This window comes from Mustela lutreola, chromosome 2 (genome assembly GCF_030435805.1).
Source record: "Mustela lutreola isolate mMusLut2 chromosome 2, mMusLut2.pri, whole genome shotgun sequence".
NCBI classification, from domain to species: Eukaryota; Metazoa; Chordata; class Mammalia; order Carnivora; family Mustelidae; genus Mustela; species Mustela lutreola.
The window spans coordinates 187,139,756-187,167,431 of NC_081291.1; positions in this window are offsets into that span (position 1 = coordinate 187,139,756).

A 27,676-nucleotide genomic window follows, 5' to 3' on the forward strand; every position below is an offset into this window, starting at 1 on the left:
TGAGAGTTTTATACATATTCCTTCTTTTACTTTTCCTAAGGATCCAGTAAGGTGAGTACTACTATTATCCCCACTTTTCAGAGAAAGGAATGTGTTTGTAGAGGGGGTAGATTAAGTCATCCAGCTACTAAGTGGTGAAGCCATGAGTTCTGGGCCTCCGTGGAGGACTGTGTCCGTCACACTTTCCACAAGGAAAGCTGACAGTGTGCCGCTGGGGCTGAAATCCAGCGCATGCTCACTAATCCAGTCACAGGGTTCCTGCCACTTAAACAAACTAAGCCTCTTCTGATTGGCTTATTGGTATCACCCGGGCTAAGGGCAACGCTGCAGAATTAGAATCCAGGCAGTGTGACCCAGGTCTATTTTAAATGTCACACTGAATAAATACAGGGAATGAAGGAAAGTAAGGGATCGAAGATGATTCCCGAGTTTCTCTTGTAAGCACCTTGATTTGCGGTTTACTGTTCCTAGTGAGTAATTTAAAATGTAGTCATGACATAAATTATGCTACACAGATTAAAATACATACTTGGAGTATGAGCTTTAATATCATTTCATTAATGTTTACCAAAAAAAAACCAAAACCAAAACAAAACAAAACCATAACAGCCTAGGAAGAGTGCCTCTTCACAAACTTAAGTCCCAGAGGTTGATCTGCACCAGTCATGTCAAGCATTGTCTCTGTTTTCTGGGTGAGACCAGCCGTTGGGAAGCAGTGGCCAGAGCTAGGAAGGAGGGAGGAGAAGAACTCAGGGCACTTATTTCCTTAGCTGGACCACATCCCTCAACCGAAAATCAGACTTCCTGCCAAACTGCTCTTTCTACAGAACTTCCTCCCTCTCTCTTTCTTTCTCTCACTTAAAGATTTATTTGTTTGTTTTAGAGAGAGAGCATAGGTTTGTGCGTGCATGGGGAGAGGGACAGAGAGAGGGGGAGAGAGAGAGATAGAATCCTCAAGCAGACTCCCTGCTGAGCAAGGAGCCCAATGCAGGGCTAGATCCCAGGACCCTGAGAAAACACCTGAGCAGAAATCAGGTTTTGGATATTCAATTAACTGAGCAACGCAGGCCCTCCATCCCCTTCTCTTTTGTGTCCCATTCCACAGATTGTTCCCTCCCCAGCTGTGAAGGCATAATCAGAACCTTCTATTACTATAACATTGTACTGTACTATTCTGGTCTCACCAACTCCTTCCTTCTTTCACAAATTTACCCTTTATTAGGGTCACCTCAAACACAGCGTGATTACTTAAATTATCCAATCTGTTGCTTGACAGAACTCTGACCTAGGCAGTATCCTTCTTCCCAGTTTACATCTAAGGAGACTCTTCGTCACACAGTAAGTTCAGTCCAGTCTGAGAAGTGCATGATGATAAACAACAAAGATAAGGGGGCAGTGAACTAAGAGGGCATGAGAAAAAGTTTATAGAAGGTTGAAAAGTTCTAGAATTTCATCAGTTCAACAAACAAAAAAGACGTTACAAGCAAAAATCATCCTGTGCAAAAGCAAGAAAGAGGAAAAGATAAAGGATTGAAGGAACTACAAATAGATCTTTGCTGCTGCCTTGCAGGGAACCAGGAATGGTGAAAAGTGAACTCATAAAGGTATCCAAGAGACTAGATGATAAAAAGGAATAAAAGGGGTGGTCATTAGGGGAAAAAAAAATTCAGGATTTTACCAGGAGCATAAGCCTGACTGAGTAGAAAATTTAACTTGATTTCCCAAAGCCTGTTCATAATCACACAATAACTTTGATTTTAAAGACAGTAATATGTATGCACACATTTGCATACATTTCCTCTGCAATCATGCATCTATTGTATATATATTGATAGGCCATAGAGTGGTTATGTATCTCTGTGCTAAGTGAAAACTAAATATTCTGCTAGTAAAGCCTAAAGCCCAAATAGTTTGAGTGCCAGTGAACAAAATTTTAGGTGTAGAATGACATTCTTTATATAAACTTTCACATATGTGGATTTGCTTTAATCTTTAATGGAGGTTAAAGTTTTTGACTGTATAAGGAAAAGAGGTAAAACATTATCTTAACATATGGGCTTGCATGAAATCTCAGAACTTGCACAATTTTGTTTTCCTAAGCTTGATAGCATTTTTACATAATGACAAGATCATTAAATTAGGTGACATATTTTGTCTATGTTAGCAATCTGATTTGGAGAACTACTCCATAGTCAGCAGAAGGAACAGAGAGTAGAGCAGATAATGCTGAGAGTAGATGAGTTCTCTATAAAAGAGATAAAATTAGCTTCAATGACAGACATGAAGAGTATGGTTTCTGGTGTTAGATCTTTAAGACAGATTAGTGTTTAACCCTCTGTGTCTGTTTTCCTGTTAAAAAATAGACAATAATAATAATCGCATCACCTCAGTGTATAAGAGAACAGACAAAAGTAATACCTATAAAGCAAGAATATTTGGTAGCTGGTGAGTATCATGCAAATGTTACATATTATGTTTGAAGATATTAATACATTAGCGGTCACGTTTTTTTGTTTTTTTGTTTTTTTTTCCTTTAAAAATAAACATTTATTAAGCACTATCAATAAATCAGTAAATTGATGAGTCCTGAACACTAATATAGTCCTTCATTGCCATCCATTCATACCAGGCCACTGTTCTTCATTCCACCTTGGTTCACTGTCTGCCTCTCCAGGACTCCTGTCAGTATCCCCATGGATTTTTAATGATATTGTTACTTTTAAAATATCTGCTTAGAGGCAAAATATGACAAAGACTAGAACATGTGGCACTAATACTTGAATAAAATCCCATAGCCAACTCATTATCATTTATCCTTCCTTCTTCATTATTACAGAATTACTGGGTGGTGTCATGTCATCATTATGAGCCTTGAGGATTTTAAAGATAACTTAGAAAATTCCACATGTGCCTGAATATATCCCCCCCAAACTGTTGATATAAACATATGTTGACATAAGCAATTCAAATTGGTTTACAGCATTCATGATAAATAATATAAACTGTGCTTGCCTTTACTTAGTGGATCAAGAGGAAAAAGCAAACAACAACAACAAAATCTGAGATGCTAAGAGCCATGATTGGAGCAGTACTTGCCAACTTTCTGCCAATCTCAATAAATTCAAGTTTCTATTGCCTTTTAAGGGCAGGAGGTAGTTCGACTATTATTAGCAGTTTAGATCAAGGCAGTGGGACAATTTTACTAAGTACAGTGTTTACGAATGGCTACAATATTCTTTAGCATGAGTAAATAAAAGAAGAAGTAAATATGGTGAAATAAAGTATACTATAATATATAGTACATATTTAGAATTTACAAACTGAAAATAAAGACATACCATTAACAAAATACTGGTATATTTAAAATGTTCATATGTAAAAAAAAATTATTCCACTTATGCTGTTTTATGTGATTGTCAGTATAATCATTGTAAAATTCATTTGAAATGTAATGAGTATACTTTGTCAAGGCTTTCTTTTTCCCTCTACGTTAACTCTCCTGTTCCATTGATAAGTAACCTGAATGGGAATTAAAGCTAATAACTCTGAATATATTAATCACAAATGACTGTTTAATCCATTAAAAATTTCAGTTATCTCTTTGTACACTTCTAGAGGGACTGAGCAAATGACATTAGAAAAAAATTATACCAAACAATAAATTTAAATTGTGTAGATTATAAAAAAAAATATGATGTGATCTTTCTGTACTTTATCCCATGTGAAAATAAGCCTGTAGTATATTATTTTGGTTTCAAATGAGTCATGTAATTTTTTCTTTCAATGGGCAAGAGAAAATATTCTGGCAATGTGAAAGAATATTGATTTAAGACAATGCTGGGTTAAATTAATATGGGCAAGATAAATATTGATTCAACCATGACTTAACTAGCTACTAAAGCCATCAAATGCCCTCTGTATTTTAAACTCTATTACCTGTTTTTTTCCCAATTTGAAATTGGTGAGAAGTGCTTTACAAAAACATTATTTCAACCTAATAGCTACTTTGGAAAGAACAAAAGAAAATTAAGAATATTTTTATGGGGCTAAGTAGTAAGATTTTTTTTATATTGTTAATAACCTACTTTATCTTAAATGTCTCAGATCATAACTAGCTATAATTAGCTGAGTTTGAAAAACTGCTAAAAATTCAAAAGCTGGTCTAAATATAAACCACAGCAATAGCTGTATTTTGTGGCAGAAGACACTACCATGCAAACATTTGATCTATTAAATCAACTGCAAATGAAAATATCAAATTATAATAATATAGAGACATAATTTGCTAACAGTTTTTTCTATCTGGCAATATAATATAGCAAGCAGCATTCAATTATATTATGTAGTAACAAAAATCAAATAGGTATGATAAACATTTTTTTTTCTTGGGGCTAAATAATTACCCTACAAGTTAAAGAGTTTTTCATATATTTTATTATTAATTCTACAGTATTTTCTTCTCAAAAATCAAGTTGCCTAATTGTTACTGTTTTTTCACCCAAATTAAATTGAGTCATCTCTATCATTGATCACACTCGTGATGAGAATGTTGATTTACAGAACACTCAGAAAAATAATATCGGACATTTTCATTTAGTCCAATGGATCATGTTTCCATGAAACGTTTTATTTACCATCAAGTTATAGACTATCGATAAATAACTGAAGTCTGGGTATTACTTCTATTATAACTTTGATCCATTTTTTTTAATTAAGACTTTATTTATTTACTGAGAGAGAGAAAAAGAGAACATGCACGAGTAGGGGGAGGGGCAGAAGAAGATGGAGAGGGAATCTCAAGCCGACTTCATGCTGAGCATGGAGTTCAATGGGGGCTGGATCTCATGACCCTGAAATCATTACCTTAGCTGAGATCAGGAGCCTGTCGCTTGAGCCATCTAGGCTTCCCTCTTTGACCCACTTCCAATTTAAATTTTTTTTTACTTATCTCTCACCCTTATTTGAAGACAGTGACTATAGATACCTGGTATACCCATATACACACTTAAGTAATGAACAAATATTTGTTAAATTAATAAATATGAATGTGAATGGTATGAATGGAGTTATGAGAAAAAATTTAGAAAGCAACTATGCTGTATGCAATGCAAGATTATTTTCATTTGGTTTAAACATAAAGTTCTAATTGATGTTTAAATATTAAAAACCTTATTTTATGATAGCTTAGATTTTTACAGGAAAAAATAGAACAATCTATAAGCAAGGAAGAGTTGTAAAATAGGATAAACTGGGTGAGGATTTTTCAAATGTTGGAATAAGAGGATAAATTTTTATAAAGTTACACAGATATGCATTTTTGCTTGAATTTAATAACTCTAATGAATAAAACCAATGTTAAATTATTCATGTATATCAAGAATCATATGTGTTTTACACAAAACACTGTACTAGCATCTTGGTTGTATCCATTATAGTTTTATATTATAATACATGCTTGGCAAGTATTTGTTGAATTGATGTTAATTAAGAATACATTTCCATTCATTTTCAATTACTCATCATGATAAAGGAAGAAAATAAAGTGGCTAAATCAAACATTCCAGAAATGTGACTTTGTGAAAAGGAGAATAAAATACAAAACAAACATAACTCACACTATTCAAAATGACTAGCCAATATTCAGGAAATTGTATTATAAGTTTCTAGTTACTGAACTTATTTACAATAATTTATAGAAAGATGCCACTAAATCAAATACAAAAATATCATTTTATATATTTAAGTGGTTTTTTAAAGTAAAGACAATTTGGTATGATTTCATAATTCTAAGTATTTGCTCAATATAAAAACTAACACTAATACTCCTGAAATCCTCTGTAAATATGGAACAATTCTTATTAGAGTTAAAACTGTTTCATCTAAACTTATGGTACTTTCAGTGTACATAGAAAAAATATCATTCATATATCTGGTTTTGTATTTTGAACTATTAAATTCCTCATTCATTAATTTTAGAATAAATATTTTGTTGTGCTTTAACAATACATAAGAAAAGCTAACATTAACTACATACTTGTTCTATAGTAGCTTTTTTGGTGCATGCATGACAGTAAATTTAATATAATTGATGCTCTTATATCTCTTCACTATGCCCTTTTCAGAATATGATTTAAGTTAATCATGATCTCCCTGATATGAGGAAGTGGTGATGCAACATGGAGGCTTAAGTGGGTAGAAGAAGAATAAATGAAACAAGATGGGATTGGGAGGGAGACAAACCATAAGTGACTCTTAATCTCACAAAACAAACTGAGGGTTGCCGGGGGGAGGGGGTTTGGGAGAAGGGGGTGGGATTATGGACATTGGGGAGGGTATGTGATTTGGTGAGTGCTATGAAGTGTGTAAACCTGGTGATTCACAGACCTGTACCCCTGGGGATAAAAATATATGTTTATAAAAAATAAAAAATTAAAAAAAAAATCATGGATTTAGATATGCCATTTATTTTATCACATCTGGTATTATGTGCAATATCAATTGCAATAATATGTTTCTCATTATTAATTGGTACATCTTAACCATTTAAACTCAATTTCTTTATGTCAGATAATAAAAAGTCAGATCCTATTAAACATCAATATATCTCAAAGGGATTAAAATATAAGTTAAATAAATTTTGTAACCAATCAGTACACTATAAAACAAAATTATCAATAAAAATCCAAACCTGTAGCAGTAAATTTTTTCTTGCCTATATGCATACACTAAGAAAATACAAATATTTAACAAATTTCAGAATTCTAAAGTCAGTTTAAAGTGGAAGAAGGATTGAATTCAAACATTTATTTCACAATATGTTGGAATTAAATGATCTGATACATAGTCTGTTTAGTCACTACAACTATATTTTTGAATTATGATTAGTAGAACTCTGCTCAGATTCTTATATCAATATATCAAAAAACTGATTATTGATTACTAGAGTTTATCCAAAAGTTTATAGTTTCAACTCTTCCAGAGATTCTTCTTCATTCCAAATGAGTGTGAGAGGACCTTTAATTTTAACTTCTGTTATTCAGTATTATTTTCAATACACCTCAGTACAAATGAGAGCTTTTGAAAACTTCGAAAAGTAAGCTTAGCGCGCACACACACACACACACCCCAGAGATCTATTTTTAAGAATCTTTACGCTTCTAGGTTGTATAACGCACATACAGGGGAAAAGCATGAACTTTGGAATGAAACATATCTGGCTTTTAATTAACCACTGTGAACCGCTATTTGAAGATAAGTGATTAACCTCTCTCTTATTTGGATCTTGGGATCATAGTCACTTTTATGTGGAAGTGATTTATTTATTATCAAATTGGAGGGGAAAAGGTAGAAGTTTAAGAAAGGACTAGAATATCAGAATCATTTACCATTAAGTGTTGATCAGATGATAGATACCTAGAGAAGTACAGGTGTGTGGAGAGGTGGAAGGTGGAGGGAACAGCCTCAGGCTGAATTCTCATTTCACTGGTGCTTGATTCTCCAACTACTTGATGGTTTTATTGCATGTTCTTCAATCCATAAAGCACTGATCCAGACTTATGAAAAGAACTCTGAGATCATTTTTCTTTGATGGTTCACATGGCAACTTCATTATGGTTGCCTGGATTTCCCTAGTTATGCAGAAGATTGCCTGGATTTTCTGGCAAGGGTCCTGCTTATGAAAACTGATGTGGAAATGGCTTGAGACTAATATTGCTCTCTAGGAATTATTTTGGTCTTTTGGTCTAAGACTTTTGGTCTTTTGTAAAGGTCTTTTGGTATTTTGGTCTTTTGTAAAATAGATAAAATAATAGCCAAAATGTAGCCAAAATGTCTTGTCTTAATGGGAAAAGAAAAACTAAACTATTCATTATTCCTAGTCACCTTCCAAATTCTAACACTTGGCTGTACTTTGTGAAGAATTACCAAAGCTTATTAATATTTCTTCCATGGTTTTTAAAATTTTTACAAATTAAAGCTTCATAGCAGGATGGTGGTGAGTGTGGGAGTGAAGGACTTACTCAACAAGTATACATAATGGAATCAATGATCTCAAAAACCTCTGACATCCCTAGGAGAGCTATTTAGGGATGGCATCATGTAGTGGAAAGGAAAGAAATTATATCTTAAGATTAATACTTATGCTTTTGCTCTAAATCGCAGCTTAGAAAATGAGAAATAAGGACTAATGAGAAATAATAGTTAAATTGTTATAAACATAACTCAAAGTATTGCTACAAAAACTATGTTTTCACAACACTTTTCTTTTTTGCAAGGTCAATAAAAGAGCAGAAATAAATCTTTACAATCTTATCTAATTTTATTTAATCTAGAGCTGTCAAAGATTCATAAATAAAAATATTTGCATATTTAGTCTAAATAAGCTGAGCCAGAGGAAGTTCAATCGATGCTTATTTTAAACTCTTTTACTATGCAAGGTTTTTGGCTGAGGTTTTACCTCTCTTTATTCAAAAGGACCCAAGAGAGTTATTATCCTTCAGTCAAGTACACAGCTCTTGCGTATTGCTGAAATTTTTGCTACGCTATTTGTTATAATAAATTAGAGACTAAAAAAGTCATCAGCATGATTAGTCATGTACCCAAACTTTTCATTGATCAAATGACTTTTATATGTATCTAAAATAAAATTTATACTTAGGATAGAAAAGATTTTCTTAACACCATAAAAGACTCAGATTATTACTCTCCATTGTAAAAAATATTGTAAAATTTAGTTTCTGATCTTTAACAATGTTCAATAACTATATTCCTTCTTTTCTGTAATATTGGAGAGATGGATACACATATGTTTGTATTTAAATAATCAATTCTATAATGGTTTTTATATAAGTATTTGCCTATTAAATATGTAAATAATAAGAACATAAACATCATAATAAATAGTTATCTGAATTTTGTTCTGGCAGTAACTGACCTGAGAAGAAAGGATTATGAAAAGTACATGAAAAGGGCAGTAGCCTTATTCCCAGAAGTTCTGATTCTAATATAAATGGGAATGTTGATTTTTTTTCCTTCTTTTATTATAGGCAGGTCTCAACCAGGTATATATTCACCTTGGTTTGAGGGGACATTAGTTATGGCTGAACACTCTGATTCCTCACTCCATCTGGACAATTTAATGAGCAGACTCCCTCTTTCAAGACCAAATGAGATAATGCATGCAAAATCATTTTGAAGAGCATAAAGTACTTTGCAAATGCAAAGTATTATTACTTTCAGACAAGTAATTAGTGCTTTCATAATAAAGTACCTCTTGACAGTAATATATGAATTATCGTTCTTTGGAAATGACCTTCTAATCAGTTGGGCACATACCTTTGTGTTAAGTACTGTAACTTAAGCTACATTTTCTTAATTTCTTGAGGAGAATCCAGGAAATTTTATAAGAACAGGATATATCAGTCTATAAATATATATACTGCCTAGTATTTTTCATTGAACAGTATTTAGAACTCTAGAGAACTTCATTCATTAAACAGATCACTCAGAAATATATAATAACTATTTAAAATCAAATATTCAGTAGCAATGCTACTGAAATATAGTAGAAATAATATACATATTTTGTATAAAAAACTTCTTTATTTAATTCAAATTTAACTTAAAATATCTCTTTATATATGTTTATTTATGAATCTGTGGGACAATGCAAACCTATTCTTTATGAATGGGCATATTTCCTTCTTAATTTTATTCTTACTTATTTTATTGATGTGTCATTACAACAATAATTGAGTTATTTTAATTCACTTAAAGTATGATTTCTGAACATATATTATGACTCTGTTTGAACAAAACAGGATCGGTGACATACATTGATTTCAGATCTTTTGAAGAGTTATAAGTAATGAATTCCATCAGCAAAACAGAAAGAATGAAATGACCATATGGGAGTTGGAATAATATTGAGTATCACTAACAAAAATATTATATTCTTTTTTTTATGAAGGAACAGCACAGATTTGAATTGTCAGAACTGTGATTTTGTACCATCTCACTTAGGATCTTAGAGATTTTAAAAGATAAAATTACACGTGTATCTACAATGGCAAAATAATGTTAAAATCCAGACATGGGGCACCTGGGTGTCTCAGTGGGTTAAGCCTCTACCTCTGGCTCAAGTCATGATCTCAGGGTCCTGAGTTTGAGTTCTGCATCAGGCTCTCTACTCAGTGGGGAGTCTCTGTCTGTCTCTCTGACTACTTGTGATCTCTCTCTCTGTTAAATAAATAAATAAGATCTTAAAAACAAACAAACAAAAAAACAGACATCTCCTGAGGTAAAGAATAACTTAAGCCTTCAGAGGACTAAAACACAGTAGCAAACAATTTCTACTGGGTTTCAATCTTTTCAAAATTTATTTAATATTTCATAATTTGATTATTAGATTAATTTCTTAAAAATGCAAATATATGTGATAGTCTTAATACATGGTCAATAGAGTTGAAACAATAAAGATTTTTTTTTTGAAAAGCTGAGAAGTGAATATCATGATTTTTTTTTTAAACAATTAGGGCTTATATTTCCTTCTTTGCAAAGTGAGGATTATATGGTAATAATGTTCTTTCCCCTTTCCACAACTAAAAAAAAATCTCATATACTAAATTCAAGAAAGAAAACAAACAAAAAACCTAAGCAATCATAACAACAAAACAAACATATTAAACTTAACAGAAAAAAAGAGAACTTAAATGGTATTAACTTGATTTCCTATAAAGTGTATGTGTATATATGTATATATTTTTTTCCAATCTAGAAATTTAAGGAGCCTATGGAGAAAAGTATTCTATCTCTGACATTCATTCCACTTCATGAGAGTACTTAGAAAAACTTGATGTAAAGACTTCTGATGCCCAAATTTTATATAAGAAATATTCAAATTGAACTTATTTTCCTAACTGTATAAGAAATAAGACACTTCACTAAGGGAAGTTATCTTGGTCATGCAGCTGTTCTATTATCAGCAGAATCACCTTTCACAAAATACGCAAAAGAAAGATCTAGACAGGGAGATTGGATTGTGAATATTTTTTAAGGAAGTTTCTTGTATGTTAATTCTGGTTGTATTACATTTCTCTAGCTTCTCCTTCAGAGAGTAAAATTCTACAGAAATACAAAATTTTATGAGTTAAACTATATCCTTGAAAGAGATGAGGATATTATTTATTTTGAATTTGAAAATAATATAAATAAAATAGTTTTTGATGATGTATGCATACCAAAAATAAATAGTTTTACTAATTTTAATAATAATATCTAGTGGTATAATTAACTTATTTATGAACTATGTTTTATTGACCAACTAAACATTTAAACTATAATTATTATTTATTCTTAAAACAAGAACAGTCAATTAGTTGGTATCTTTATAAACCAAGTACATTTTGAAGAAAAAGTGGTTTTGCATTGAATGAAACATGTTTTAGGAATCTAAATTTTCCTGATTATTACATTTTAACTTCAAGTTCTCTTTTAAAAACATATGCTTAGTATAATTCCTTTCCCCAGAGTATTTCTTTCCATAAAGTCAGAATGCTCTCTGAAACCAAAGTCTTCTCACGTATTTCTTTAATGATTAATGTTCTATCATCATCTAGGCTAATCTGTTTTTCAATACTCTCTTATTTTCAAGCACTGGACTTCTGTTGATGTTACACAGCGGTCATACTCTTAGGTTTATGGTGCTTAATAAAATTTTATTGCTACTTTTCTGTCAATCTCAAGAGTAAGTTAAATCTGTACATTTATAATTAAACACATGGTTGCTCAGAAACTCATTCTCAAATAATAAAAGGGGTTGTTCAGTTCCAACACTTAGTTTACTTTTCTATAAACTCAAAACTTATGCTATTAATCTAATTGTGATACTTCACCCACAAAAGTTTATGAATTCAAGTTGTGATTAAAATGATGATAAATCTCAAAATAATAGATATATCTATCACTGAACACAAACTCTTATCTTTACCAGGTGTACTAGCAGACTGAGAAAATAAACAAGATTTTGAAACAGCTTACTATCAGAAGAAATAATCTAGTAACTTTTTCCCTTTGAGAATGTTATACCAAACTCAGAGCTGGATTTCCTATTAGAACATATCCCCAAACCATTCATTTCATCATGTTAATTGCCTCCAAAATCGGAGCCATTAACCTAGTCTGATGAGATTGAATATGTTATTGATGTTGGTCTAATTAAATATTTTATGGACAATAACCATTATGTCAGAAGTTGAGATATGATAGCACCAATACACATTTTGTTAAAGTAATTTCTATGACCTTTACAAATAATTTTCACAAACTGAAATAAATACATAGTTCTATTACAAGTAGATCATTTCAAGAAATATAGCCTTTTTCATGTTAAAAACAATTTATCAGGCCAAGAAACCTCAAGTTATACATGTAAACCTAGCAAAAAATACCTATTTCCCCTTCACCTACTCCCATACATAACAATGTATTCAATAAAGCAACATTAAAAAGTTATTTATACTTTTATCTAAGATACTTTTCATTATACTGTGCTTAAACTTGGTAACAAAGCCAATATCCCACTGTATGAACACTAACAAATCAGTGGCAGAACAAGAAAAAGAGAAAGAAAAAACCTTAAAAAAAGGTATTATGCAATTATATCAGAAATCTCATTCATCTATACTATAAAGATAATTTCTCTGGAATATATTCTTTAAACATTATAAATTATTAATACCATTATCAAATCTTAAGAGAATTTTCTAAAGTAGATTTCCAGCTTCTAAATCTCAATGTACACTAATAACCTCCATGAATATAATTAATGTTTTAATAAAAAAGATTTTTGTGACATTTGAATTTTATTCTTAAAGTCATTTTCTTTTTTGAAATGACTTTTAAGGAGTCCTTTACCTAAAATACTTTAAATATATTAGACCAATCAATATTTATTGAAAAAAATGACAAAAGAAAACAATTTCCTAACTCTACGAAAGCTCATTTTTGTTTTACAATTAAAAGTCTACATTAAAAGCTTTTCTAATAGAATTTTACAAATAGACTATGGTTCAATATTTTCTCTTAAATCTTGTTCTAAAACATTAAGCCTTGGTTAAATGTATTTCATTTGATCTATGTTTAATACTACATTGGCTAAAAAATGAGGTCCATCATATTTCTAAGATTAAAAATCCAAATTCTAAAGTTTTCTCTTAAGTCAGCAAAGCAGTCTTTATTTCTACATTTTAATGTAATTTTATTTTTCATGATTTTATAGACTCTTCAGTGTCAGTAGCTAAAATAGTCAGAAACATACCTCCATTTATGTTTTTAAACAATTTTCCATCTGAAATAACATCTACTGATGATAGCTATTGTCAAAGCAAGGCATTGCCATTCAAGAAGAAAGCACATTAACTTACCTGCTTTTTCTGACTGGTAAGATTACAAATCTTAAGAACATGAAGATATTCTCCCCTTAACACGCATGTGACTGACTTCAAATACCTTTTAAATATTTGATCGTGACTCCCAGTGATAGAGTGCTACAGCTCACTAATTTATACCTTCTCATGATTCAGCATTCAATCTGGTGCTTAAGCCAAGATTCTTTCTTTACTTACCCACAGGACACTAATAAAAAAGCATATAATACTTCATCTCCAGGAATTCTGATTTTAACCTTCAGTTACTCACCTATGAGAGAAAGAGAGAGAAGATAGATAATGGTCAGTATTAAAAATGCTTAATGTTTCATGACGTACTCAGGGAGCATCGTGATATAAAGAGGCCCTTTTTTGTTACTTTGTATATTGATATATACATGTATATATCTGTATATATATGTTGATATATACATGTATATTTCTGTAAAGTAAATTATACTTGAGGATTTTACATTGTTATAATTTTAAAGTCTTTATTTTCTATGTCAGCTTACTTGGGAAAAAATATAATAAATCTGCCAGGAAATAATTTAGCTCCCTGAAAAAAAGCATCTTAATATTTCAAGTACATTGCCTTAAACAATATTTCATTAAATTACTTCATTAAGACAAATATTCTAGTAAAGCATTTGTTCACTGTCATCTAAGCTGTTGATCTCCTTATTGACTTTTCCCTTTGGGTCCTTCCCTACACTCAAAAGTGCTCAGAGGAAAGACAAGTTATCCCAAGGGAAGCTGTAATTCTACTTCTCCCAACCTCTAGAGCTGAACCACCAGAAGTTGTTATCCTTCAGTGGTCTGAGACCACACTGTGTTCTTTCTAGGATACTTTCTATACCATGATTTTTTTTTTTTTCCTGCTGTAAATAAGCATTAAAATGATGAGAATTATTTGGGCTGAAAACTACAACATTTGACATAAGCAGTGAAAAATAACCTACAGAAATTAGTAGTTAAATATATACTCACTAAAGTGGGATTCTATTCCCTTCCAGCACATAAATTTTGGTAAACTGATAAGTTTTTCAAGAGAATTCTGGAAAGTTACAGTTTCTGGTTTTTTTTTTTTTTTTTTTTTTTCCCTCTCCTCTAGAAGTTAACATGTGATAATAAATGACTTTACTTTCAATAGAAATTTATATTATTTTCAGAAAAATAGCTATTTTTTTTTCAACTTTAGGATGTATAAAGCCAGAAGAAAAGAGTTTTATAAGCACTGTTGCAGTAAATCTCACAATATCCCTGTCAGGAGATCTTATTCTTGTGATTTCTCTCTTTTTCTTTCTTTCTTTCTTTTTTTTTTTAATAATTTATTTATTTGTTTGTCAGAGAGAGAGAGTGAGCGAGCGAGTGCACAAACAGGCAGAGGTGAAAACAGAAGCAGGCTCCCTGTCGAGCAAGTAGCCTGATGCGGGACTTGATCCCGGAATGCTGAGATCATGATCTGAGCCAAAGGCAGTGGCTTAACCTACTGAGCCACCCAGGCATCCCGTTATTTCTGTTTGTTTGTTTGTTTGTTTTTTTAAGATTACTTATTTATTTGAAAGAGATCACAAGTAGGCAGAAAGGCAGGCAGAGAGAGAGAGGGGGAAGCTCCCTTGCTGAGCAGAGAGCTCGATGCAGGGCTCAATCCTAAGACCCTGAAATCATGACCTGAGCGAAAGGCAGAGGCTTAACCCACTGAGCCACCCAGGCACCCCACCGTTATTTCTATTTTTAAATTAAAAAAAAAAAATACACAACAATAATAGTAAATACTGGGACTGATATTAGAACCCAAAGTATGTTTCCCCTCTCCAAAGTAATTTAAAAAATCCAAAATTAATTTTAAAAGGAGAATTTAAAAGGAGAATGATGATTAATTAGGTAATCACTTCCAAACAATTACACTGATCATTAAAGACCAGGATTTTCAAGAGCCTACAAAACTATCACCAGTAAAGTACATCTTTACCTTTATAAAAAACACATGAAAAAAGCACATGAAACTATAAAATCTGATGTCTTATTACTTGAAACTAACTTTACTTTTTTATGGTACACAATCTTTTGAGTAAAGAAAAAAATTAAAAGGGAGATGAAGAATTAAGGTGATATGTAAGTATTCTGACTTAGAATTTGTGCTATTTATATGATACGTGATTATTGGAATTAATTTAATCAGTCAGGTTTTTTAAGTATCTATTTATAAGCTACTTCTCAAGTCTGATCAGTTTTTTCATTATATATAGAATATCGTCGTCATCACTGTAAGGTAACAGACAATCATCCAAAAATTCACACCTATTCAAATGGGAATATGCTCCGCCAGGAAATTACTTTTTTTTTTTAGAAATCACTTTTAAACCACAAATCACTGAATGAAATGGTATATTATTTAAATACACATTTCTTCTAATACATGCCAGCAAATTCAAACTTAATAGATATTTATAATTATTGCTAAGAGTTAATCTCAGCCTTTCAATAGTCCCTGATTCCCTTCATTATGTCTAGTCTAGTGGTTAAGAGCTTCGAATTTCTGGAGATTGGCTGGCCTGAGTTTGAATATTACTCACCTTTGATATCTGTGTGGCCTTGGTGATATCTGTATGACCTTGAGCAATTACTTAATAGATCTAGGCCTCTTTAGTCTAGTCTTCAAGATAGCATAACAGCCTTCATCAAATATTGTTTAATCGATATTGGCTATCTATTTCATAAATATTCCTTAAGGGTCTGTTAAGCTACTAGATTTTATATAAATATCTGAATTTGTCTAGACTCTAGTACCCATTTTGAGTCACTCAATCATGACAGAATTTCATCTTCTAAGAGAAGGAATTATCTATCGCTTCTTGTTTTACAGCATTTCCTGCTAAAGACTCCTCTGCCCATTGAGGTCCCCATTTGTACTGAGGTCAGTTTCATCAAGGAATTTCTTACACAAAGTCCACCAACGCCTTGAAATACATTAATATGTGTGTAGAGAAAAAGTCAAAGCTGTTTGGTAGGACCGACCAATTTATAGCATAGTTTGTTATGTATATAAGGGATCCATACAAATGTCCCTAAATTCTGTAAACTGTATAGAAATGATTTTATTAAAAATTAAACTATAAGCTCATCCTCCAACTCAAAAGGAGCTGAAAAATATATTTAAATGGTAAAACATCTATTTTCATCCTTCACGATTAATTTTCGAAGTTTACATGTTCTTTAAAAGAGTAAACCTTAGAAATATATATAAGTGAACTATTTTAATATAATCTTGGTACCAAAAAGAACAGCCTCACCAGCACTTTCATTCAATTATTATGCTCACTTTGTATAGTTAGTTATGCTTAGAATGGACCTCTTACTCTCTGTCCCAATTACAATGTAAAAGATGCTATACAAGTAAGGAAGATTAATACTCCCAATAATTTATATTAATGTATATAATAACATCTTACATGAGATGTTGGAGTCGATATAGAGCATGAAATCATCCATAATACCTAGCTTGCTAAAATGTAACTCAGAAGCCACTGAGGACTAGGAAGATTTTGGAGAAAGGTTTTGGAGAAGGTCTAGGCCTTTGGAATGCTAATGTCTTCCGGTGACCACTCTGCCATTGGAATGCCATGGGGGAGTTGCCTTTATTTATTTATTTATTTTTTAAAATTTATTTATTTATTAGACAGAAAGAGAGAGATCACAAGTAGGCAGAGAGGCATGCAAAGAGAGAGATGGGGAAGCAGACTCCCTGATGAGCAGAAAGCCTGATATGGGGCTGGATCCCTGGACCCAAAGGCAAAGGCTTAAGCCACTGAACCACCCTGGCGCCCCCTTGAGCCCAAATAGCCACCCTTTGCTCAAAGATATGAATGTATTGTCCTTTAGGCTATGTTTACCAGAACTCCTAGAACTTGCAGATTAACATACTGTATCTTTCCCATAAACAGATTGTCCTAGTTTCAGTAAGACCCCCTTGTCACGCATCACCTGCTTGAGAAACAGTGATAAGGATTTGTGATTATCCTGAAGCACCAGTAAAAGTGGGAGCAAAGAAGAGCAAAGGTATTCGCTCTGAGCATCGACCCCCTTGCCTTCTCTTTTTCACAGCAAAGTTTGGAGTAATCTTTCATCCATCGGTACAGGGATTGCTGGCCATTCCCAGCAGTGGAAGAGGTATTTGATCTTTTATGGGGAGCAGCAGTGGGGAGGTCAGTAGGGAACTAGTGCTAGAGAAGTATGATTAGCTGGGACAACTCTGCTTGTATTCTTTTTCTCTCCCACAATGCCCTGGAAATAACATAATCCATCTCTAAATATCACGAGGCAGCATAACAACAGAGACCCCCAGATGCCAGCTGGGTTTCAAGTAGGTACCAGTAGGGTAGCAATAAAACTTGATGTGTGATGCAGGCCAACATACCCTGAGCATCTACAAGTACCATCCAACAGAATCTCAGAGAACAAGTAAAAGCATGGTTGCCTCCAGGATCAACTTTTTAAAAATCTGTTCTACTTTTTACATCATTAATTACCCACCTGAAAATACAACAGAAAATATAACTTGAAATAGCTTTACAGAGGCAAACAAGCAAAAAGAGAGGAGGAAAGGAAATATCCATAAAATGATACCAAAGAATAAATGCAGAGAGATTTGGTCATGCATGAGACGGCACTCTAAACTAATATGCAATTTTAATGAAGCTACAATGAAAGTTTTAGTACCACTTTTGAAGAAGTTAATTAGATTATTATAAAATGTATATTAAGAAATAAATGTTTCTAAGTATCTATGTCAATTAAAGAAAAGAGCAAATATGTCCAGCAGTACTTTTAATAGCATATCCATTTTGTGTTTTGCAGTTTATCATTTCTAGCAATTAGTAATTCTTTCATCAATTTTTGTAGGACATCGTGTGAGTTGTTTTTTTGTTTTGCTTTGTTTTATTTTTCTATATTCTATTCCAATAGAATACATAAGTAATTAGAATTTAGGGTTGTGGTACAAGTTTTTTCATTACTCAAAGACTCCAAAGCACAGAGGCCCCAGGACGCTAAATGTCACACAAACTCCCATGATGGCAGGCAACAGCTGATCAAAAAGCAATATAGCAAATGATTGTGGTCAAAAAGTGTTCAGTGTTATTACAGTGGAAATGTCAAAGAACTATCCACATGAAGGATCCTATATTTGATTTCATCTCAACGTTGGATGTGACTATTTTTTTCAAGTTTAGAAATTTGGCCTCCATCTCTCTTTGTCACAGATTGTAGATTAACAGGAGTAAGAGAAAGAGTGAGAGAGACAGAGAAAGAGAGAAATCACTCCCTCTATCTGAACCTCTAGCAACTACTGATCTTTATATTGTTTTTATTATTTTGTCTTTTCCAATATGTCACGCAGTTGGAATCATACAGTGAGTAGTCTTTTCAGACTGGCTTCCTTTACTTAGCAACATGTATTTACAGTTCCTCAATGTGTTTTTGTAGCTTGAGAGTTCATATCTTGCTATCAATGAATAATATTCCATTGAGTATTGGATATATTACAGTTTGTTTAAAATTCAACTAGTAAAGGACATCTTGGTTGCTTCCAATTTGGGACAATTATAAATAACAGTATATAAACACTGGTGCAAAGGTTTTTTTGTGTATGAACATAAATTTTCAACTAATTTGGGTAAATGTCTAGGAGTGTTATCAGTAGATTATGAAAATTTGTGTGTAGTTTTACTAAGAAAGGGCTAAACTGTCTTCCAGAGTAGCTGTACCATTTTGCATTCCCACCAGCAATTAATAAGTTTCTGTTACTTCACATCTTTGCTAGCATTTGATGTGGTCAGTGTTTTGAATTTTAGCATTCTTAGAAAAGTATAATGGTATCTTACTGTTATTTGAATATGCAACTCCCTAAAGAAATGATATCAAGAATCTTTCCATGTATTTATGTGCAATCTGTATATTTTCTTTGGTGATAGGTCTATTCAGATCTTTTGCCCAAGTTTTTGATTGGGTTGTTTGTTTTCTTACTGTTGAATCTTAATAGTTCTTTGTATATTTTGGATACATGTTTATTGTCAAATATGTGTTTTGTGAATATTTTCTCCCAGTCTGTGGCTTGTCTTTTTTTTCATATTTTTTTAAAGTAAAAGAGTACAAAAAAGAGACTGTACAATGATCAAACTATGCATATTAAAGATCAGGGGTGTGTGGGTGGTTCAGGCATTAAGTGTCTGCCTTAGGCTCCGACCATGATCCCAAGATCCTGCGGGAAGCCTGCTTTTCCCTCTCCCACTCTCTCTGCTTGTGTTCCTTCTCTCACTGTGTCTCTCTCTGTCAAATAAATAAAATCTTTTAAAAAAATAAAAAACTTGGGGCACCTGTGTGGTTCAGTGGGTTAAAGCCACTGCCTTTGGCTCAGGTCATGGTCTCAGGGTCCTGGGGAGCCTGCTTCCCTCTTTCTCTCTGCCTGCCCCTCTGCCTACTTGTGATCTCTCTCTCTTTGTCAAATAAATAAATAAAATCTTTAAAAAAATCAAAAACAAATGTAAGCTTAGAGGAGACCTTCTTAAAGTGGTATGCAAGTTTATATTATGTATATAATCTTTCACACAAAATTCTGCTTTGATATTTTCTAGAAATGTTCTGAGCTTATTGAAATCATGTTGTATCTGTATCTATGTGCCTTTCTCTAACCGTTTAAAAATATTTATCATAACTTCGATTAGTGGCTGTGCAACATTTTCACCAAAAAAAGAGCATTTCATACTCCCATTGGACAAAATTATTAAAGCAAACAAACAAGCAAAAAACCCAAACCAGACAAAATATTTGTGATATAACACCACAAAAAAGGGGGGGGGGACCCAAAGAGATAGAATTGAGAAATATACTGATATGCTCCAGATTAAAGAACAAATCCCTTAGGCATTATCACCTTTAGAAAGACATAATGACATCTTTTTTTTCTCTTGTTTTTTTAGAAACCTGGGCTCAAAGAGTAACAAAAGCTACCCATCTCTATGTCTTTTTTTGGTAACTGGTCAATAAACCTCCTGAAAGTAATATCCTACCTCTGTGTCCTTTATGGAACCCAGGAAGCAAAATATTGACTATAATCTTAGAGGTCGTGACCTATGTTTGTCCAACTCTGAACTCATTTTCCTTCCTTTTCTTATATTCATCCTCTTCTTTTCCTCCTAGTTGATCTTGTCTTGATTATCTCCATGTTTAAATATTCTCTGTGTGGCTCTCTAAAATTTAGAAAAAAACAAATATCTATGGAAATCTAAAGAGATGATACCACAATGTCATATTTAATTCTACTATAGAACCTCTTCCTTATACGAATTAGGATATTTTTCAAATAAAGAAAAAATATGCATTGAATAGATGGACAAAAGTTTCCTATTTGTTAGAAATTGAATTGTGCCCTGCCAAAATTCTTAGCCTCTCAAAACTCAGGATATGGTTAACTTTGGAAGTTGAGCCTTTAAGGAGATAATTAGTAAAATTAGGTCATATGGATAGGCCCTAATCCAATATGATTTTGATGTTCTTTTAAGAAAAAGAGATTAAGACAGAGACAATACACAGACTGAGAGGTGACCATATGAGGGCACAGTGAGAAGGCAGCTGTCTGCAAAGCAGTAGGAGAAACTTCAAAAGAAATTAAACTAGCCAACACTTTGATCTTGGACTTCTAGTATCCAGAACTGTGCAAAAGTACATTTCTGTTGAATAAGCCCTTGTGTTCATGGTACCTTGTTATGACAGGCCTAGCAAAGTAATATACTAGGGTTCCTCATGTACCTATCTATTTTGTGACAAGAAGGTTCACAGGGACATGTAGCTAAGGATTATTAAAAACAAATAATAAACAGAAACCCCAACTCTTTCTTATCCTTAAAATATTTTTAAGAGGATTATTGCAGAATGCTTAATTTCTTCCAATTTCCCCTCTACGAGCAGTATGTGATAGTTAATACTGCTGTTAATGAGACGTAAAAATAAAGAACAGCAGTAGAAAGGGTCTTCTGAAGCATTTGATGGAGCTGTTCCTTCCCCTCTGCCTCTGCTTAGTTAAGCTTTTTAAGCCCAAGTCTATTTGTTACATAACTGGATAATGACTTAATTTGAACAAGTTAACAATTTCACACCTTCTAAGCATAAGGTGAAAACTAAGTAAAATCACTAATCTAATATCCTCACATAGGTCACTTTTATTACCTATAATGGAACAATGCGATAAACGTGCACTTTCAAATTCAAACACTCGATTACCTGCACTAATGGAGGAAATAAGAACCGTAGATAATCTGAGACAGTGTCATTTAGGCTGAGCTTTGGAATATGTTTGTTTGCTCATTCCTTCATATTTGATAGTCTACAGATCCACATCCACCAAAATAATGATGTTATGGCTTTTAAAATAAATTCCAGAATCTCTGAAGCCTACAACTATACACCTGTGCCTGAAGACTTCTTCAGAAGTATATTCCGTGATGAAAAGCAAGGAATAAATCCTGTAGATTTTAGGAAAAGAAAATAAATCCTGTAGTTGTTGGGTGTTGTTGTTGTTGTTTACTATGTCATTTATCAGGCCAGGCCAGGCCCTGAGGGGAGGGAATCCCCTATTAGATTCCATTGCTTAATCTCTGCTACAGCCAGTCTGAGTTGATTGCCAGCATCATAGCTACTGATATGGGTTAAATATAGGAAAGGTCATTCTTTAAATGTCTTTCTCATCAGTTTAATAGCACAGGTTAGCTTACAGATTAGTTATTAGGGCTGGAAAGTAATGGAGTGACTGCTTCTAAAGAGACAGAATGCATAATCAGTAAGTTACAGTGCTAATTGGTAAAGGGCAGCTGTACATCTGCAAATACAACATCGGTTTCAGAACAGTCCTTAAATCCCAACCCCAGTGTCTTCTCCACCGTGTCCACTGCAGTCACTATAGAACATATATCCTGTTTTGTCAGTCCCTGTTTAGAAACTACAAATGGCTTCTCATTGCACTTAACAGAAAAGCCAAGCTTTTCTATGACCCATTTCTACTTGATATGACCCCTGACTTCCATTAAATAAACTTTTTTAAAAAATTTAACTAACATGTGCTGACACCCCAGGTACCAGATTCCCAGGAATATAAACATGGATGAGACTGAGACCCTGACCTTATACCACTTTCTATTCAGAATGGGGCATATGAAAAATAAAGAATTAGCATTCAAGAGAAAATTATTTGGGAGTGCTGGGTGGCTCAGTCGTTGTAACGTCTGCCTTCAGATCAGGTCATGATCTCAGGGTCCTGCGATCAAGCCCCCCATCAGCAGGAAGCCTGCTTCTCCCTCTTCCACTCCCCTCGCTTGTATTCCCTCCCTCGCTGTCTCTCTCTGTGTGTCAAATAAATAAATAAAATATTTAAAAGAAAAAGAAAAAGAGAGAATATTTTTATTGTGTTAGTAGTCTTGAAGAGGAAAAAAAAAATTTAACTTTGAAAGTTTTATGAAAGAAGTGACCTTAATGATTGTTCTACTAAGTGATATAGGAATTAGATATGCATAGATGGAGAGAGAGCAATCGAGTTTGAGGGCAAATTCTGAACAAGAATGGTGGGACAAAAATTTCAATGAATAAGAATGTGTTGAATTTGAATAAAACATAACATGTACAAACATTATATAATTAATGTGTTATATTTTCAAAGATATCACTTAATTGTCATCCTAACCAAATAAATTAGATATTATTATCTCCAATTTATAGACGAGTCAACTGAATAAAATGTGAAGGCTCTATATGACCTATTATTCCAGATCCTTCAAGAAGGAGATGCTAAAAGGCAATTACACATGCAAAAGATTTATAGGAGAAAATGCCTGTGTTCATCAAAGAGGAGGGAGCCACTAAAGGCTGGAGCTATCACATTGTGAGGCAGGACCACCCTGAATGAAGGGAAGAGGGAAGGAAGAAAAGTTGAATGGAAGCATTTAAAATGCAGTACAATTCCAAAGAACGTTTGGCCAGGCCATCTGGAATCCTTCAGACTATCAAAGTCACATATCTTCCCAGAGCGGGCCTATCTCAATATCCATGCCATGTTTAGTCACTGGTTGGTAGCAGCCAATGGACAATGGTGCCTCAAAACCAACCACAGTGATGGAGTTCAGAGCACATCAGCCTGGGGTCAGAGGCTAGTTCCTGCAGAGGTCTGAAAGGCTACCACACCAACAAACTGACAAGGGACTGAACTGGTATTCCAACCAAGTCTATATAGTTAATTTAACCAAAATATAAAAATAAAGCATTATGCATACATTTTTCTCTCATAGACTAAATCCTTTAATTTAATTTTGGCCTCTAAATATTCTTTTCAACATTAACTAAATCGAGATAACATATTGATTTCTTGTTAAATTTTATTCTTCTTAGACTGCATGGACTAGAGCCTGTATTTTTTTATTCTTAAATATTTTCAAACAGTACTGGAATTTTTAGTTTCAAAAGCCACCTAAGGTCAGTTAATACCACTGCTCTTAAGTTATAGATGAGTTATTCAGGGTGAGAGAATTTCATGCCTAGCTAGAGTCACTAAGAGGATAGTATTATTTGGAATTGAGTACAGATATCCTGACTCTTATTTACAGTGTTTATCACCATTTATCACCAATTGTTTTTTCTCATTTCTCTTCGTTATTCAGCTTTATTATCTTACATGCAATTATTTCTATCATGATAGCCTTATAATTCTTTTGTCACACTCTCTTACTATGATATTAAAAACTAGCACCCACAGAGAGACAGCATAACTTCCACTGTACTTTCACATCTACTAGCTCAACTGAGTTTTATAGTTTTTGGTTTAGGTATTGTTTCTCTATTAGAACAAGAACCATGAAAAATTAAATAAGGTGAAAGAAGTTTGGGATGTTGGCTACTCTTATTCATTGATTCATTTCTGTGGCCAATCCAACTTTATGCTGTGAAGATGAAGATTAATAGAATCTTTTTTTTTTTTTTTTTTCCAGTTCATTTCTATCTCGTTTCAGAGAATTGTCTTAGAGGACTATGGATGTAGATGAATCACATGAAATTGCTGCTATTCAACCACTTTGGACCTCCAGCACTGGCCATGTCTAACATTCTGCCCTAATAATACCTATCTTGAACATTCAAAATGTTGAAATATTTGGGAAACATTTATCAGGGAAATAATTCAGTCATTAAATTTACAAATCATCCAAATTACATGAGTCTCTAGAGGATGCCTCATCCAGTTCTGTACTCCTAACATGAATTCTACAATCACCCAGGTAGGTTGCATCATCCACTCTTCAAAGACACCTAGCAAGGACAAGCTAATTTCATTATAATGTCCAGGGATTTCTATCGGTAGTTAACCATTGACTTTAGTTATTCCTTATGCCTTATAGACTCAAGTTAGATTATCATCCACAGGACAATGTGTTCAAATTATTTGTTTGTGTATTATTCCCAACCAAATATTCTCTTCTTAAATTTGTTCTTCCCAGTAACCCTTATCATTCTTCTTATGATGTTATTAAACCATTCTGGTCCTTGTCCTATTTTATCGATATCTTCTTTAAAATATAGGTCTAATAACTGAATAAAATACTCCAGATAGATTTTACCTTAGGAGATTTAAATTTAATATTACTATTACTGCCCTCAGTATGGTCAGTATATCCAGTAAATGTCATCATCAAATTACAAAATATACCCTAAATGTTTAACTAGTCATATACCGAGATGTTTCTAAGTATCTAAACTATATGTTTGACATTACAGAGAAAATCATAAAACGAATGGATTTTTATCACTTTCTATTTAAATGTGTTGACACAGACTGTGTCACATTTATTTATTAATTTATTTATTTTGACTACGTCACAATTAGACAATGGTATAGAACGCTGAGTATATTGGTCTTGGTTTATGTCCCGAGGAAACATGTCACCAAGTCTCTCCACCCCTCCCCCAAAATTATGTTATTCATGACTGCATCATGAATAACATCATCAAAATTGGAACTAATTGACACTTTTTCTCAGTTGAAATCTCAGGAACTAAAAAAGACTTAGAAATTGCCTGAGGCCCATAGGCAACATCTTAAAAAAAATACTACTACTTTGTTGAAATACCTATATAGATTTCTAGTGTATTTCACTAGAGGTGTGGAAAACAAGAGCTTACTTTTAAAACATATTACCAAAATTTGGGATTTACTAAACACATAAATATGAGACAATGTTCATTTTATCAGTCTCTATTATAAGTATTAATACTAAATATGATAATACTATTTCATATGCATTCCTACATACTCAAAACGCCATGAAATTTAAAATTTAAAAGAATTCATTTGCTTCAAATTACATGCAGTTGTATTACAATAATATCATGTCTCTAGCTTCATTATAATCCCAGTCACTAAAATGTTCTTGACCAATATGATCTTTCTTTAACTGACAAGTGTATAATGTTTTCCAAATGGAAAATAGTTTCTTTATACAGGTGAGGTTGTGAACAGTAGTTGTTTTGGTATCATGCAGGTTATAAGAATATTTTTTAAAAATCAATATCAAGGTCATTCTGTAGCATATAACCAATTTTATTCACTTTTTTGACTAATGACTACAATTTTCTTTCACAGTAGCATAATAGAAAAATGTAGTTGCTTTTAAGGCTTATTCTCTGTATTAGATCTCTTGGAAATATATGTTGAAAGAAGATACCAGGGTTTTTATATAAAAATAATGTATATTTAGGCAGGATTGATGGCTACTTTTAAAGTGACAGTTACCTTAAATTACTATTGGTAGCACTGTGATACAGCAAGTGCAGTTCTGTTTTGAATTGAACAGTTTTGAAGGGAACATTTTAGGTTATAACAAGGTCAGTGTATTTTTGGAGTTTGCTTCTTAGGGTATTACATTCAGGAATCCCTGAGTTTCTCAATACATTAAATTTAAAAAAAAAAAAAAAAAAAGCAAAACAAAGCTCTCTAATTAGGAAACAATGTTTCTGTTTTATGTAAATATGTGCATTCTTTGTATTTATAATGTCCTACATTGCTGTTGGGATAATTCTTTAAAGCATATATAAAGTAATCTTATATTTTATGTAATTAACTCCATAGCACTCAAGTTAATTATTGCTTTTAATCTTTTAAATCTTTTAAATCTCATATTGTAAGTTTCAACTGGAAGAGAAGGTAGACTATGTTGCATACAATTTTTGTGCAAAATACCCAAGCTACTATATACACTTTACCCCTCTCTGCCCTCAGCTTCCTCATCATGATATTAGTACATTGTTCTTGCCTATCTCATAAAGGTTCTCTGGAGCATTCAGAAGTTATGATGTGATGACATTATTTAAATACTAGGCTCGTGGCCTCTGCACTGGACTCAGGATGCAGTGCTGGAAACAGAACAAGTTATACCAAAAATGATGTGTCATTACAGTTTGGTTCCTTGCTTAGGGATTCCACAGACCTTTTACAAATATTTAAATAATTAGAGGTTAACATAATGTTTTATTTTCTTCTCACAATTAGTTTTATATATTTGACTGAGCCTAAAATATGACTTATTTCCAAGTGACCTTCTGTTCATATCAAGAATACAATTTCCATTTTTATATATATTTTTAAAAATAATGTATTGCTATTGCTATTATTGCTCTATTTCATAAAGCATGATATTAAAATATAATAAAGTTAATTTTTGTTATCAAATGACCAAAGACATGAGGGAAACTATTGTAAAAAACATTTTGTTTTGATGGAAACATTTGCAATATTTGATTTATAAATACCTGATTTCCAATTATAAAACAAGTTTCCTTAAAAAGGGAAGAAAACTTGACCAATATTTAAAAACTTTATAAATATTTATATAAGTGTAATTTCTTATTGAAATAGTCTTCTGTAAATGGAATAACATTTTATTATCATTACATTTAAATAATTTCCTTTCAATTTATATTTATGCTTGTCATGGTACTTAAATATCATTTTTTATTTTCCTGAAAATTAAGAATGAGACAGGTTGCTATAATTTGAAAATGTTAAGTTTACAGAGGAAAAGATAACATCAAATAGCCAGAGTGAGTCCTTAAACATCTATATTTCTCTGTTCTAATTTGTTTTCAACAATTGCTAACATCATGATGGTATTATTATATTTTCATGCAGGGAAAGACAATTTGCTTTTATTTAAAAGAAA